At 39.6% G+C, this 16,466-nt stretch overlaps 1 protein-coding gene across 4 annotated transcripts in view; it reads left to right on the forward strand.

The window, feature by feature from the left end:
- Window positions 1-377: 377 nt before the first annotated feature.
- Window positions 378-16,466, forward strand: part of FANCC (FA complementation group C) — a 274,629-nt gene continuing 258,540 nt past the window's right edge. For all 4 annotated transcript variants that reach the window (XR_009503626.1, XM_059924467.1, XM_059924463.1 and 1 more), the window contains exon 1: window positions 378-575. The gene's annotated coding sequence lies outside the window, so the exon portion shown is untranslated. The remainder of the gene's footprint in view (window positions 576-16,466) is intronic.

The raw sequence follows: 16,466 nt of genomic DNA on the forward strand, positions 1-16,466 counted from the left end.
AGATTCCTTTTTTGTGTGTGACCACACTTAGAAAATCATATTCTAGGCCTTCTTTCGAGGTTTTACCTTCTTGACAAAGACCCAATTTTTCTTTTAAAAATTCTCTGCATTTTGAACAGAATCTTGAAATAACTGAGCAACAAACGATTAAAAAATCCGCGCTTTTCCCCTCCAGGTACTTCCTGCTGTCTACTTGTGGCCAACGACACCAACCAGACACCGGTGACATCTAAAGCAGCCTCAGCAGGCCCCCTCGCCAGGGAACCCGCCCCGCCAGACCGACTTCCGGTTGAGCCGGGGCCCCTACCCCGCCCCGCCCCACGAGCAAGAGATTCGTCGGAATTTTCCCGCGAGGCCGCGGGGGCGCGGAGCCGCTGGCCAGGCCCCAGAGTGCACTGCGGATACGTGCGCGCGCGGCTCCATTGACGAGAGACCGCGGGAAAGTTCTAAAAAAGTCAAAACAAAACAAAAAACCAGTACGAGGCAAAGTCAAAATTTCAAGCCACAGAACCGGGCGGTGGCAGCCTTTCCGCCACTGCCCAAACTGCTGAAGCAGCTCTGGCGCGGACCAGCTGGTAAGAGAGAGGCCGCAGAACGACAGCGAAGGCAGCTGCCTCCTTCGGGGGTCTGGCCGACACGTCAGCCTGGGGGTGTGGGTTGGGTAGGGGTGGGGGAGACTCGCTAGAACGTTCTCTCCGTTCCCCGCCTCTAGGTGGGTGAGCAGGGCTCTCGCGGTCTGTAGGGACTGAGAAGAGTGAGTAGGGGATGGGATGGCGCCAACCGTAGGGGCGGGGCCTCGGGCGAGGGGCGTGGTTAGAGGGCGGAGCAGGCCCAGGGGGTGGAGCCGACAGAGGGGTCGCAAGGAAGGGAGTCCCCCGGAGCGGTGGGAGCTCGGGGTTGGCGTTTTGCTTCTTTCTGTTTATTGAGCCTAGGTTAGCTATGTTTTCTTAAAAGGACAGGAGCAAAGGGGAATTTCTTCGCCCTGGATCCGTGGGAGATGTGAAAAGCTCGCCTTGTAAAATTCATCACCCTTTACAGCTGGCCGCATGCTTTCCGCACCGCCCCCCTTCCTCAGGGCGCTGGTAGCGGGAGGCCAATTAGAGGAGCCCGGGGCGGGCTGTTACTCCTCCTACTCTCCGGGCTTTTCCTTCTGTGAGGGGAGGAGGGTTCTGGTGGGCGATCATCTCCCAGTAACTCACTTTTTTTGAATGACAGGCCAAATAGCGTCCAAAGCCTTTGAGAGGTGTTTTTTTTTTTGGGGTGGGGTGGGGTGTGTTTGTTTAGCTTGCTTTTTCCGAATTTTTTTACGTGGGCGCGTTTACAACCATGAACCCTTTGTGGTCATGTTGTGTGGGCTAGAAAAGTCGGGAGGGGGAAAAAGATTTGGAGTTTTTAAAACATCAGAAATTTGGGACCAGAATGTCAAATAAAGGCCAAGGAATTTTCCAGCAAAGACCTGTATGTGCCTCTGCGTTTGTCCTAATCTGAAACTGTTGGAAGGCTCCCGGGCTCCTGGTTTCATTCTAACCTGTGTCCCATTTAATGCATCTTAACTGAGATGTGACTGAGTTATTTATCAGATGAGCAGGCACTTTTGGACCACCCAACTTCATTTCTTTCTGGATGTCACTCACCTTTAGTGATGTGCAGCTCAGAACAGTTTTTCATTACTCCCCTCATGAGAGGTGGAAAGGTTGTACGTTCTACAAATGATAGAATTCATACTGTGTGTTGGGGTCATTTATACATAAACTTAGATAAAAATATATTCATTGTGACTTTATCCATTAAGCTTAAATCAAATTGATGTTTCAATCTAATGTACTGTGCCAGATTCGCAGGGAAATAAGCCCTCATATACATTACTCATATACGTGTACAAGAAAGACTGCATCAAAAAAGAATTTGCTTTTCCCAGTTATATCAAAGGCCTCTTTCTTTCCCCCAGAGTAAAAGTTAGGTCCTGCTTCTTTAGAGTTGAGCTAATTATACCTTGGTATATTATACATTTTAATTCATTCTTTTCATTATTTAGTCATATACCTCTTGATTTCTTGAAAAACGTTTACTAAGGCCCCAGAAAAGAAAGGCAAACTCTGTAGTGGAATATCTGAATTTTTTGTTCTGTTCTCTAATACGAAACATTAACTTGATTGATTGGCTGGATGTGAAAGATGTGCTGCTGCTTGTATGTGAAACTGTGCATGTACATTTTAAAATAAATGGTACTTCTAACAAGTTCCATATTTCAGCAAGTAGTTCCAGTAACAATTATACAAATTTTGTATTATGAAAACCAGTTACAGGGAGGCTAGCCTAGCCAATAGAAAGTTGGATTGATTATCCAGGCCACAGAGACAGCTGAGGAAATCTCACATCTGTGGCAGTTCCAGGTTGGTAGTGGTGGAGCCTCAAGTCAGGCTGGAAATCAGCACCAAATGGATTATTATTATTTTTTTAATTGAAGTATACTCGATTTACAAAATTGTGTTAGTTTCAGTTGTACAGCATAGTGATACAGTATTTTTTTTTATATTAACATATTTCCATACAAATAACCCAATGAAAGTTTAGTATTAGTTGTTTTGTTTGTTTTTTTATACTGCAGGTTCTTATTAGGCATCAATTTTATACACATCAGTGTATACATGTCAATCCCAATCGCCCAATTCAGCACACCACCATCCCCACCTCACCGCAGTTTTCCCCCCTTGGTGTCCATATGTCCATTCTCTACATCTGTGTCTCAACTTCTGCCCTGCAAACTGGCTCATCTGTACCATTTTTCTAGGTTCCACATACATGCATTAATATACGATATTTGTTTTTCTCTTTCTGACTTACTTCACTCTGTATGACAGTCTCTAGATCCATCCATGTCTCAACAAATGACTCAATTTCGTTCCTTTTTATGGCTGAGTAATATTCCATTGTATATATGTACCACCACTTCTTTATCCATTCATCTGTTGATGGGCATTTAGGTTGCTTCCATGACCTGGCTATTGTAAATAGTGCTGCAATGAACATTCGGGTGCATATGTCTTTTTGAATTACGGTTTTCTCTGGGTATATGCCCAGTAGTGGGATTGCTGGGTCATATGGTAATTCTATTTTTAGTTTTTTAAGGAACCTCCATATTGTTCTCCATAGTGGCTGTATCAATTTACATTCCCACCAACAGTGCAATAGGGTTCCCTTTTCTCCACACCCTCTCCAGCATTTGTTGTTTGTAGATTTTCTGATGATGCCCATTCTAACAGGAGTGAGGTGATACCTCATTATAGTTTTGATTTGCATTTCTCTAATAATTAGTGATGTTGAGCATCTTTTCATGTGCTTCGTGGCCGTCTGTATGTCTTCTCTGGAGAAATGTCTATTTAGGTCTTCTGCCCATTTTTGGATTGGGGTGTTTGTTTCTTTAATATTGAGCTGAATGAGCTGTTTATATATTTTGGAGATTAATCCTTTGTCCGTTGATTCATTTGCAAATATTTTCTCCCATTCTGAGGGTTGTCTTTTGGTCTTGTTTATGGTTTCCTTTGCTGTGCAAAAGCTTTGAAGTTTCATTAGGTCCCACTTGTTTATTTTTGTTTTTATTTCCATTACTCTAGGAGGTGGATCAAAAAAGATCTTGCTGTGATTTATGTCAAAGAGTGTTCTTCCTATGTTTTCCTCTAAGAGTTTTATAGTGTCCAGTCTTATATTTAGGTCTCTAATCCATCTTGACTTTATTTTTGTGTATGGTGTTAGGGAGTATTCTAATTTCATTCTTTTACATGTAGCTGTCCAGTTTTCCCAGCACCACTTATTGAAGAGACTGTCTTTTCTCCATCGTATATCTTTGCCTCCTTTGTCATAGATTAGTTGACCATAGGTGCGTGGGTTAATCTCTGGGCTTTCTATCTTGTTCCATTGATCTATGTTTCTGTTTTTGTGCCAGTACCATATTGTCTTGATTACTGTAGCTTTGTAGTATAGTCTGAAGTCAGGGAGTCTGATTCCTCCAGCTCCATTTTTTTCCCTCAAGATTGCTTTGGCTATTCGGGGTCTTTTGTGTCTCCATACAAATTTTAAGATGATTTGTTCTAGCTCCGTAAAAAATGCCATTGGTAATTTGATAGGGATTGCATTGAATCTGTAGATTGCTTTGGGTAGTATACTCATTTTCACAATGTTGATTCTTCCAATCCAAGAACATGGTATATCTCTCCATCTGTTGGTATCATCTTTAATTTCTTTCATCAGTGTCTTATAGTTTTCTGCCTACAGGTCTTTTGTCTCCCTAGGTAGGTTTATTCCTAGGTATTTTATTCTTTTTGTTGCAATGGTAAATGGGAGTGTTTCCATAATTTCTCTTTCAGATTTTTCATCATTAGTGTATAGGAATGCAAGAGATTTCTGTGCATTAATTTTGTATCCTGCAACTTTACCATATTCATTAATTAGCTCTAGCAGTTTTCTGGTGGCAGTTTTAGGATTCTCTATGTATACTATCATGTCATCCGCAAACAGTGACAGTTTTACGTCTTCTTTTCCTATTTGTATTCCTTTTATTTCTTTTTCTTCTCTGATTGCCGTGGCTAGGACTTCCAGAACTATGTTGAATAATAGTGGTGAGAGTGGACATCCTTGTCTCGTTCCTGATCTTAGAGGAAATGCTTTCAGTTTTTCACCATTGAGAATGATGTTTGCTGTGGGTTTGTCATATATGGCCTTTATTATGTTGAGGTAGGTTCCCTCTATGCCCACTTTCTGGAGAGTTTTTATCAGAAATGGGTGTTGAATTTTGTCAAAAGCTTTTTCTGCATCTATTGAGATGATCATATGGTTTTTCTTCTTCAATTTGTTAATATGGTGTATCACATTGATTGATTTGCGTATATTGAAGAATCCTTGCATCCCTGGGATAAATCCCACTTGATCGTGGTGTATGATCCTTTTAATGTGTTGTTGGATTCTGTTTGCTAGTATTTTGTTGAGGATTTTTGCATCTATATTCATCAGTGATATTGGTCTGTAATTTTCTTTTTTTGTAGTGTCTTTGTCTGGTTTTGGTATCAGGGTGATGGTGGCCTCATAGAATGAGTTTGGGAGTGTTCCTTCCTCTGCAATTTTTTGGAAGAGTTTGAGAAAGATGGGTGTTAGCTCTTCTCTAAATGTTTGATAGAATTCACCTGTGAAGCCATCTGGTCCTGGACTTTTGTTTGTTGGAAGATTTTTAATCACAGTTTCAATTTCATTACTTGTGATTGGTCTGTTCATATTTTCTGTTTCTTCCTGGTTCAGTCTTGGAAGGTTATACCTTTCTAAGAATTTGTCCATTTCTTCCAGGTTGTCCATTTTATTGGCATAAAGTTGCTTGTAGTAGTCTCTTAGGATGCTTTGTATTTCTGCGGTGTCTGTTGTAACTTCTCCTTTTTCATTTCTGATTTTATTGATTTGAGTCTTCTCCCTCTTTTTCTTGATGAGTCTGGCTAATGGCTTATCAATTTTGTTTATCTTCTCAAAGAACCAACTTTTAGTTTTATTGATCTTTGCTATTGTTTTCTTTGTTTCTCTTTCATTTATTTCTGCTCTGATCTTTATGATTTCTTTCCTTCTGCTAACTTTGGGTTTTGTTTGTTCTTCTTTCTCTAGTTTCTTTAGGTGTAAGGTTAGATTGTTTACTTGAGATTTTTCTTGTTTCTTTAGGTAGGCTTGTATAGCTATAAACTTCCCTCTTAGAACTGCTTTTGCTGCATCCCATAGGTTTGGGTCGTCGTGTTTTCATTGTCATTTGTCTCTAGGTATTTTTTGATTTCCTCTTTGATTTCTTCAGTGATCTCTTGGTTATTTAGTAACGTATTGTTTAGCCTCCGTGTGTTTGTCTTTTTTACGTTTTTTTCCCTGTAATTCATTTCTAATCTCATAGCGTTGTGGTCAGAAAAGATGCTTGATATGATTTCAGTTTTCTTAAATTTACTGAGGCTTGATTTGTGACCCAAGATGTGATCTATCCTGGAGAATGTTCCGTGCGCACTTGAGAAGAACGTGTAATCTGCTGTTTTTGGATGGAATGCCCTATATATATCAATTAAATCTATCTGGTCTATTGTGTCATTTAAAGCTTCTGTTTCCTTATTTATTTTCATTTTGGATGATCTGTCCATTGGTATAAGTGAGGTGTTAAAGTCCCCCACTATTATTGTGTTACTGTCGATTTCCTCTTTTATAGCTGTTAGCAGTTGCCTTATGTATTGAGGTGCTCCTATGTTGGGTGCATATATATTTATAATTGTTATATCTTCTTGGATTGATCCCTTGATCATTATGTAGTGTCCTTCCTTGTCTCTTGTAACATTCTTTATTTTAAAGTCTATTTTATCTGATATGAGTATAGCTACTCCAGCTTTCTTTTGATTTCCATTTGCATGGAATATCTTTTTCTATCCCCTCACTTTCAGTCTGTATGTGTTCCTAGGTCTAAAGTGGGTCTCTTGTAGACAGCATATATATGGGTCTTGTTTTTGTATCCATTCAGCCAGTCTATGTCTTTTGGTTGGGGCATTTAATCCATTCACGTTTAAGGTAATTATCGATATGTATGTTCCTATGACCATTTTCTTAATTGTTTTGGGTTTGTTTTTGTAGGTCCTTTTCTTCTCTTGTGTTTCCCACTTAGAGAAGTTCCTTTAGCATTTGTTGTAGAGCTGGTTTGGTGGTGCTGAATTCTCTTAGCTTTTGCTTGTCTGTAAAGCTTTTGATTTCTCCATCAAATCTAAATGAGATCCTTGCCGGGTAGAGTAATCTTGGTTGTAGGTTCTTCCCTTTCATCACTTTAAGTATATCATGCCACTCCCTTCTGGCTTGTAGAGTTTCTGCTGAGAAATCAGCTGTTAACCTTATGGGAGTTCCCTTGTATGTTATTTGTCGTTTTTCCCTTGCTGCTTTCAATAATTTTTCTTTGTCTTTAATTTTTGCCATTTTGATTACTATGTGTCTCGGCGTGTTTCTCCTTGGGTTTATTCTGTATGGGACTCTCTGCGCTTCCTGGACTTGGGTGGCTATTTCCTTTCCCATGTTAGGGAAGTTTTTGACTATAATCTCTTCAAATATTTTCTCTGGTCCTTTCTCTCTCTCTTCTCCTTCTGGGACCCCTATAATGCGAATGTTGTTGCGTTTAATGTTGTCCCAAAGGTCTCTTAGTCTGTCTTCATTTCTTTTCATTCTTTTTTCTTTAGTCTGTTCCGCAGCAGTGAATTCCACCATTCTGTCTTCCAGGTCACTTATCCGTTCTTCTGCCTCAGTTATTCTGCTATTGATTCCTTCTAGTGTAGTTTTCATTTCAGTTATTGTATTGGTCATCTCTGTTTGTTTGTTCTTTAGTTCTTCTAGGTCTTTGTTAATCATTTCTTGCATCTTCTCAATCTTTGCCTCCATTCTTATTCCGAGGTCCTGGATCATCTTCACTATCATTATTCTGAATTCTTTTTCTGCAAGGTTGCCTATCTCCACTTCATTTAGTTGTTTTTCTGGGGTTTTTTCTTGTTCCTTCATCTGGTATGTAGCCCTCTGCCTTTTCATCTTGTCTATCTTTCTGTAACTGTGGTTTCTGGTCCACAGGCTGCAGGATTGTAGTTTTTCTTGCTTCTGCTGTCTGCCCTCTGGTGGTTGAGGCTATCTAAGAGGCTTGATGGGAGGCTCTCGTGATACAGTATTTTTGCAGATTATACTCCATTATAGGTTATTACAAGATAATGGGTATAATTCCACGTGCTCTACAGTGTATCCTTGTTGCTTATCTATATTATATATAGTAGTTTGTATCTGTTAATCCCATACCCCTAGTTGGTCCCTCCCCCCCTTTCCTTTCCCCTTTGGTAACCACAAGTTTGTTTTCTACATCTGTGCATGTTTCTGTTATTGCATACACCTTCATTTGTATTATTTTTTAGATTCCATATACAAGTGATACTATACAGTATTTGTCGGTCTTTCTGTTTCACTTATTTCACTAAGCATAATATTCTCTAAGTCCATCCATGTTGCTGCAAATGACAGTATTTCATTCTTTTTTATGGCTAATATATTGCATATATATACTACACATCTTAATCCAGTCATCTGTTGATGGGCACTTGGGTTGCTTTCATATCTCGGCTATTGTAAATAGTGCTGCTGTGAACATTGGGGTGGATGTATCTTTTCGAATTAGTGTTTTCATTTTTTCCAGAGACCGTACACAGGAGTGGATCATATGGTAATTCTATTTTTAGTTTCTTAAGGAGCCTCCATACTGTTTTTCATAGTGGTTACACCAATTTACATTCCCACCAACAGTGTAGGAGGATTCCCTTTTCTCTACATCCCTGGCAACATTTGTTATTTGTAGACTTTTTGATGATAGCCATTCTGACAGGTGTGAGGTGATACCTCATTGTGGTTTTGATTTGCATTTTTCTAATAATTAGCAATGTTGAGCATCTTTTCATGTGCCTGTTAGCCATCTGTATGTCTTCTTTAGAAAGATGTCTATTCAGGTCTTCTGCCCATATTTTGATTGGGTTGTTTGGTTGGGTTTTTTTTTTAAATTTATTTATTTTATTTATTTACTTTTGGCTGCTTTGGGTCTTTGTTGCTGCGCGCGGGCTTTCTCTAGTTGCCGTGAGCGGGGGCTACTCTTTGTTGCGGTGAGCGGGCTTCTCATTATGGTGGCTTCTCTTGTTGTGGAGCACGGGCTCTAGGCACGCGGGCTTCAGTGGTTGTGGCTAGTGGGCTCTAGAGCATAGGCTCAGTAGTTGTGGCGCACGGGCTTAGTTGCTCTGTGACATGTGGGATCTTCCTGGACCAGGGCTTGAACTCGTGTCCCCTGCATTGGCAGGTGGATTCTTAACCACTACGCCACCAGGGAAGCCCGGGTTGTTTGGTTTTTTGATGTTGAGTGGTAAGAGCTCTTTGTACATTTTGGATATTAACCCCTTGTCGGTTGCATCATTTACAAGTATTTGCCCATTCTGTAGGTTGTGTTTTTATTTTGTTGATGGTTTCCTTTGCAGTGCAACAGCTTTAAAGTTTAATTAGGCCCCATTTGTTTATTTTTGCTTTTATTTATTTGCCCTAGAAGACTGATCCAAGAAAATATTGTTACAACTTATGTAAAAATGTTCCACCTATGTTCTCTTTTAGGAGTTTTATGGTTTCAGGTCTTATATTTATGTCTTTAAACCATTTTGAGTTTATTTTTGTATATTGTGTGAGGGAATATTCTAATCTCATTGTTTTATGTATGGCTGTCCAGTTTTTCCAGCACTGCTTGTTGAACACACTGTTTTTTCTCTATTGTATATTCTTGCCTTCTTTGTCATAGAGTAATTGACCATTGGTGCATGGGCTCTGTATTCTGTTCCATTGATCATGTGTCTGTTTTTGTGACAATACCATGCTGTTTTCATTACTGTAGCTTTGTAGTATAGTCTGAAGTCTGGGAGGGTTAAACCTGTATCTTGTATCCTGCAATCTTTTTTTTTTTTTTAAAAGAAATTCACGTTCTTTTATTTATTTATTTATTTATTTATGACTGTGTTGGGTCTTCATTTCTGTGCGAGGGCTTTCTCTAGCTGCGGCAAGTGGGGACCACTCTTCATCACGGTGCGCGGGCCTCTCACCATCGCGGCCTCTCTTATTGCGGAGCACAGGCTCCAGACGCGCAGGCTCAGTAATTGTGGCTCACGGGCCCAGTTGCTCCGTGGCATGTGGGATCTTCCCAGACCAGGGCTCGAACCCGTGTCCCCTGCATTGGCAGGCAGATTCTCAACCACTGCACCACCAGGGAAGCCCTATCCGGCAATCTTGCTGGTTTCATTTATTCTAATAGTTTTAGGTGGAAACTTTAGGGCTCTGTACATAGAGTATCATGTCATCTGCGAATAGAGACAGTTTTACCTCTTCCCTTCCAATTTAGATACCTTTTATTTCTTTTTCTTGTCTTATTGCTGTGGCTAGGACTTCCAATAGAAGTGATGAGAGTGGGCATCTTTGTCTTGTTTCTGAATTTAGCAGGAAGGGTTTCACCTTTTCACTGTTGAGTATTATGTTTGCTGTGGATTTGTCGTAAATGTCCTTTATTATGTTGGGATATGTTCCCTCCATTCTCACTTTGATGAGGGTTTTTATCATGAATGGATGTTGAATTTTGTCAAATGCTTTTTCAGCATCTATTGAGATGCTCATTTGGTTTTTGTCTTTTCTTTTGTTAATGTGGTGTATCATATTGACTGATTTGTGTATGTTGAGCCATCCTTGTGACCCTGGAATAAATAAAACTTGATTATTTAGGTGTTCCTGTATTGGGTGCATGTGTGTTAACAAGTATAATATCCTCTTCTTGTACTGATCCCTTTATCATTATATAATGCCCCTTTTAAAAAAGTTATTTATTTATTTTATTGTCGTATAGTTGCTTTACAATGTTGTAAAGCAAAGTGTACAGCAAAGTGAATCAGTTATACATATACATATATCCACTCTTTTTTAGGTTTCCTTCCCATTTAGGTCACTACAGAGCATTGAGTAGAGTTCCCTGTGCTATACAGTAGGTTCTCATTAGTTATCTATTTTATAAATAGTAGTATGTGTATGTCAATCCCATTCTCCCAGTTCATCCCACCCCCTCGTCACCCCCTTGGTAACCATAAGTTTATTTTCTAATCCATGACTCTATTTCTGCTTTGCAAATAAGTTCATCTGAACCATTTTTCTAGATTCCACATATAAGCAATATTATATGATATTTGTCTTTCTCTTTCTGACTTACTTTACTCTGTATGACAATATCTGAGTCCATCCATGTCGCTGCAAATGGCATTATTTCGTTCCTTTTTATTTATTTTATCTTATCATTTATTTATTAATTTGGCTGTGCCAGATCTTAATCACGGCACGCAGGATCTTCATTGCTGCGTGTGCGATCTTTGTTGCAGCATGTGGGATCTTTAGTTGCAGCATGGGGAATGTTGTGGCATGGGGGCTCTTGGTTGCGGCATGCGGGATCTAATTCCTTGACCAGGGATCGAACCCGGGCCCCCTGCATTGGGAGCGCTGAGTCTTAACCACTGGACCACCAGGGAAGTCCCTCGTCCCTTTTTATTGGCTGAGTAATAGTCCATTGTATATATGCACCACATCTTCTTTATCCATTCCTCTATCGATGGACATTTAGGTTGCTTCCATGTCCTGGCTGTTGTAAATAGTGCTGCAATGAACATTGGGGTGCATTCATCCTTTCGAATTATGGTTTTCTCTGGATATATTCCCAGGAGTGGGATTGCTGGGTCATATGGTAGCTCTATTTTTAGGTTTTTAAGGAGTCTCCATACCGTTCTCCATAGTAGCTGTACCAATTTACATTCCCACCAACAGTGTAGGAGGGTTATATAATGCCCTTCTTTGTCTTTCATTATAGCCTTTGTTTTAAAGTCTAGTACTTTGTCTGATATGAGTATTGCTACCCCCACTTTCTTGTTGTTTCTGTTTGCATAAAATATCTTTGTCCATCCCCTCACTTTCAGTCTGTGTGTGACTCTGAAGTGAGTCTCTTGTAAGCAGCTTATAGATGGGTCTTGTTTTTTTATCCAATCAGCCACCTTATGTCATTTGATTGGAGCATTTAGTCCAATTGACATGTAAAGTAATTATTGATAGATATGTACTTATTGCCATTTTATTCCTTGTTTACCAGTTTTTTGTTTTTGTTTGTTTTTTGTAGTTCTTCCCTGTTCATTTCTTCTTTTTTTTTTCCTCCCATTGTGGTTTGATGATTTTCTTTTCTCCTATGCTTGGGTTCCTTTCTTTTTGGTTTTTGTGTATCTATCATAGGTTTTTGATTTGTGGTTACCATGGGGTTCATATATGTTGACCCATAATTATATCTACTTGCTTTAAACTGATAGTCATTTAAATTCAAACATATTCTAAAAGGTCTACATTTGTCTTTCTGTTTGCTCTTCTGATTGGGTGATTTCTATTATTTTCATCTTCCAGATCACTTACGTGTTTTTCTGTGTCATTTGGTCTGCTATCCATTGCTTCTAGAGTGCTTTTTAATCTAAGAAGTTGAACTGTTTTTGATAGGGTCTTCTTTATATTTTCTAGTTTCTTGTTAAAATGATCTGTGCTGAGATCAGTTCTCTTCCCTAATTCAGATAGCATTTTTATTACCAATGTTTTGAATTTATGATCTGGTAGGCTGATTATCTGTGTTTCATTATTTATTTTTTCAGGGGTTTTCTCTTGCTCTTTCAACTGAGGGTAGTTTCTCTGCCTTTTTATCTTATATAACTTTCTCTGTCTCTATGAATTTAGGTGAAACAGTTATATCTTGTGGTCTTAAAGGAGTGTTCTTATGTGGGAGCATCCCTGTGTAGACTGCATGTGCCCAGTGCCTTTGGTGTCAGGGCTGAATTTGATGTGGATGCCAGTCATGTTTTTCCTCAGAGTGTGCTGGCTGCTATCACTTTGGTAGGGGGTGTGGCTGATGATTGGGGAGCTAGAGTCTGTGCAGGGTGTAAGGCAGGGCTTCCTCTCTGCTCAGTGGCTGTAGCCACCCTGTAAGGGGCAGCTTCTGCTCCCAGGGTGCTGAAGAGGGTGCCCTGAATGTCGAACTGAAGCTGGCTCTGTTTCCTTTAAGTATGTGTTTTTCCTTCTCCCTGCACTAGGGCCTTTGCCCCAAAGGAGGGGAGTACTGTAGCAAATGGGACTCGTGTGCTTACAAAGACCTGATGTTCTGCCTTTGTAGGCATCTGCAGCTCTGCTCAGACGCAGCTCAGGGTGTGTCTTTTCCCCTGTTGTGGTTGTCTCAGATCTAGTGCTAGGTTGTTGTGTGGCATGGAGTGGGCAGGGCCGGAGCATTCACTGAGCTGGGACTGGGGAGCACGGTTTGGTGGCTGGGGGAAGCAGTTGCGCTGCTTTCAGAAGTCTGGCCTGCTTCTGTGCTGCTGTTTGAGTAAGCATCAACAATGGCCACTGCTGCCTCACCTGGACCACACCTTAGGCCCCCATGTCTCCTCTGTGTCCCTAGATCGAGTCTTTCCCCAGGTCCTGGCTACCCTAGGTCCCATGCCAAGCATGGGATTGGTGTGGATTGGGGAGTGTGGCAAGGAAGCAGCTGCTAGGGCAGACCTCTCTCCTCCCTGTCTGGTGGTGAGCCAGCACCCATGTACCTCTTACTAGTGGAGTCTTGGCTTCTCCAGTCTTTCTGTCTGTCCCAGCAGTTCTCCAGTCAGCCAAGGGGGTTTGTCTCCTCCGCATAGGTCCCACTCACTCCCCAGGGTAAGTGTCTGCCCGTGCCATCTCCCTTTCCCTCTTAGTCCTTTCCTAGGGGCACAGGTCCAACTGATACTTTTCTTTCTGTCCTGCCCAATTATGTATGTATCTTTATTACAGCCTTGATTTAATAGGATTTCTTCTGCCAGTTTCCAGTTAGTTTTCCTTGAGAATTATTCCACATGTAGATGTGAGCTCCATATCCTCTTATTCTGCCATCTTGATCCCCCTCCCTTAAATGGATTTATTAAATTTTATTTTAGGCTGGGGTATGTACATTCTCGGTTTTTGTTCATAGATCTTGAATGACTGATTTTTAATATGAAAGAACACCTATAGGGGAAGTGCACTGACTTTGCAGTGTTGTAATAAAAATTCAGTAGAAGTAGAGAAGGAAAAACTTTAAAAATTTCATCAGAAAAGTTAGATAACAAGGCAAATCTTGAGCATTTTTAATTTTCTGCTAAATATCAGAATTTTTTCTTTTGGACTGATTTTGGAAGAGACTTTGCAAAGTTATCTGGTCCATTCTCTTAGGTTCTTCATAAACTCTGCTGCATGTGTAGATCTCTGGTAAGATCTCTAATATAGGAACATCTATAATCTTCCTGGTGCCTTTCTCTAGTTATAGGAAGGTAGAGTTCATATGGAAATCACCTTTTGGAAACTATATCCTCATTTTCTAAATAATTAGGTGATTTTTAGTAAATTTAGTAAATTTTGGGGATTGTGCAGTGATCACCACAATTCAGTTTTAGAAGTTTTGCATCACCTTAACAAGTTTGCCCATGCGAGTTTTGTACTCAAACCTGGCGCTGGCTTTCAGCTTCAGGCAACCATTGATTTGCTTTCTGTCTCTATTTAACTTTTTCTGGACATTTCATATAAATGGATGTATAGAATAAGTGCTGTCTTGTGCCTGGCTTCATTTAGTATAAAGTTTTTGAGATTCATCCATGTTGTAGCATGTATCAATAGTTTGTTCTTGTTTATTGATGAATAACCGTTGTATGATTATACCACATTTTGTTTATCCATTCATCAGTTGATGGACATTTCGGTTGTTTTTACTTTTTGGCTATTATGAATAATGCTGCTGTGAGCATTCATGTGCAAGTCTTTGTGTGGACATACGTTTTCATTTTTCTTGGACAGATACCTATGAAGGAATTACTGGGTTGTATAGTAAGTTCATGTTTTAACTTTTTAAGAAATTGCCAAACTGTTTTCCAGTGTGGCTGTACCATATCAAATTCCCACAAGCAGTGTATGAGGGTTTCAATTTTTCTATCTCTTCACTTGTTATTGTATCTTTTTTATAGCCATCTTACTATGAAGTAGTATCTCATATTGGTTTTAATTTGCATTTCCCCACTGGCTAATGATGTAGAACATACTTTCATGTTCTTATTAACTGTTGCTATGTTGTCTTTGAAATGTCTACTGAAATCTTTTGTCCATTTTTTGGATTGGGTTTGCCTTCTTACTGGGCTGTAGGCATTCTTTGTATATTCTGAGTACAAGTCCATTATCAGATATATGTTTTGTAAGTTATTTCAGTAAATAATTTTTTTACCCAGCCTGTTATCTGTCTTTTCATTTTCTCCATGGTATCTTTTGAAATACAAAAGTTTTTATTTTGAGGAAGTCCAGTTTATCAGTTTTCTTTTGGATCATTCTTTAGGTTTATGATCAATTTCTGTTAACTTTTGTGTATGGTATGAGGTATGAGTTCAAATTCATCTTTTTTTGTATATGAATATCCAGTTGTTCTAGCACTATGTGTTCAGAAAAAAAAAGGACCTTCCCCCATTTAATTGCCTTGGCACCTTTGTTAAAAATCAAGTGACCATAAATTATTTCCAGACTCTCATTTCTGTTTGAGTGATCTTTATGCCTCTTATTACACCAGCACCACACTGTCTTTATTATAGGGTATCTTTGTAGTAAATTTTGAAATTGGGTAGTATAAGTCTTCCAGTGTTTTTCTTCTTTTTCAAAATTGTTTTGGCTATTCTGGTTTCCTTACATTGCCATATAAATTTTAGCATCAGCTTATCATTTTTTCCAAAAAGCCTACTGTGATGGATTTTGATAGAAATTGCATAGAATCTGTAGATCTGTTTGGGGGAGAATTGCCATTGCCATCTTAACATGAACATGGAATGTCTTTCTGTTTAAGATATTTAATTTCTCTTAGCAATGTTTTGTAATTTTCAGTGTATAAGTCTTGCCCTTCTTTCGTTAACTTTATTTTGAAGTATTTCATTTTTTTGTGCTATTGTGAGTAAAATTATTTTTCAAATTTCGTTTTTGGATTGTTCATTGCCAGTATGTAAAAATACAATTGATTTTTGTATATTTATCTTGTATCCTGCAACCTTATTTGACTATTACTGTAAGCAGATTTTTTGTGAATTCCTTAGAATTTTCTACATACAGTATCATGTCACTGTGAATATAGACAATTTTACTTATTTGTAGCTGGATGCCTTTAGGTTTTTTTTTTTTTCTCTAGAATCTCCAATACATTGCTGAACAGAAGTGAGGAGAGTGGACATTCTTGTTCCTGATCTTAGGGAGAAAACATTTAATCTTTTGTTACCAAATGCAACTTTGTGTGCCTGACGCACAGTAGCGGTCTGTGGCCTGTTAGGAACTGGGCTGCACAGCAGGAGGTGGGCAGCGGACATGAGAGTGGAGCTTCATCTGTATTTACGGCCGCTCCCCATCGCTTGCATTACCACCTGAGCTCCGCCTCCTGTCAGATCAGCAGCGGCATTAGATTCTCATAGGAGTGCAAACCCTACTGTGAACTGCGCATATGAGGGATCTAGGTTGCGCACTCCTTATGAGAATCTGATGCCTGATGATCTGAGGTGGAGCTGAGGCAGTGATGCTAGCACTGGGGAGCGGCTGCAAATACGGATTATCATTAGCAGAGAGGTTTGACTGCACAGAGACCATAATAAATCAGTTGCTTGCAGACATATTAAAACACTATCAGTGAGTGGCAAGTGAAAAGAAGCTCAGGGCTCCCACTGATTCTGCATTATGGTGCGTTGTATAATTATTTCATTATACATTATAATGTAATAATAATAGAAATAAAGTGCACAATAAATGTAATGTGCTTGAATCATCCTGAAACCACCCCCCCCCCC

Source organism: Balaenoptera ricei, chromosome 6, assembly GCF_028023285.1.
Source record: "Balaenoptera ricei isolate mBalRic1 chromosome 6, mBalRic1.hap2, whole genome shotgun sequence".
Lineage (NCBI taxonomy): Eukaryota > Metazoa > Chordata > Mammalia > Artiodactyla > Balaenopteridae > Balaenoptera > Balaenoptera ricei.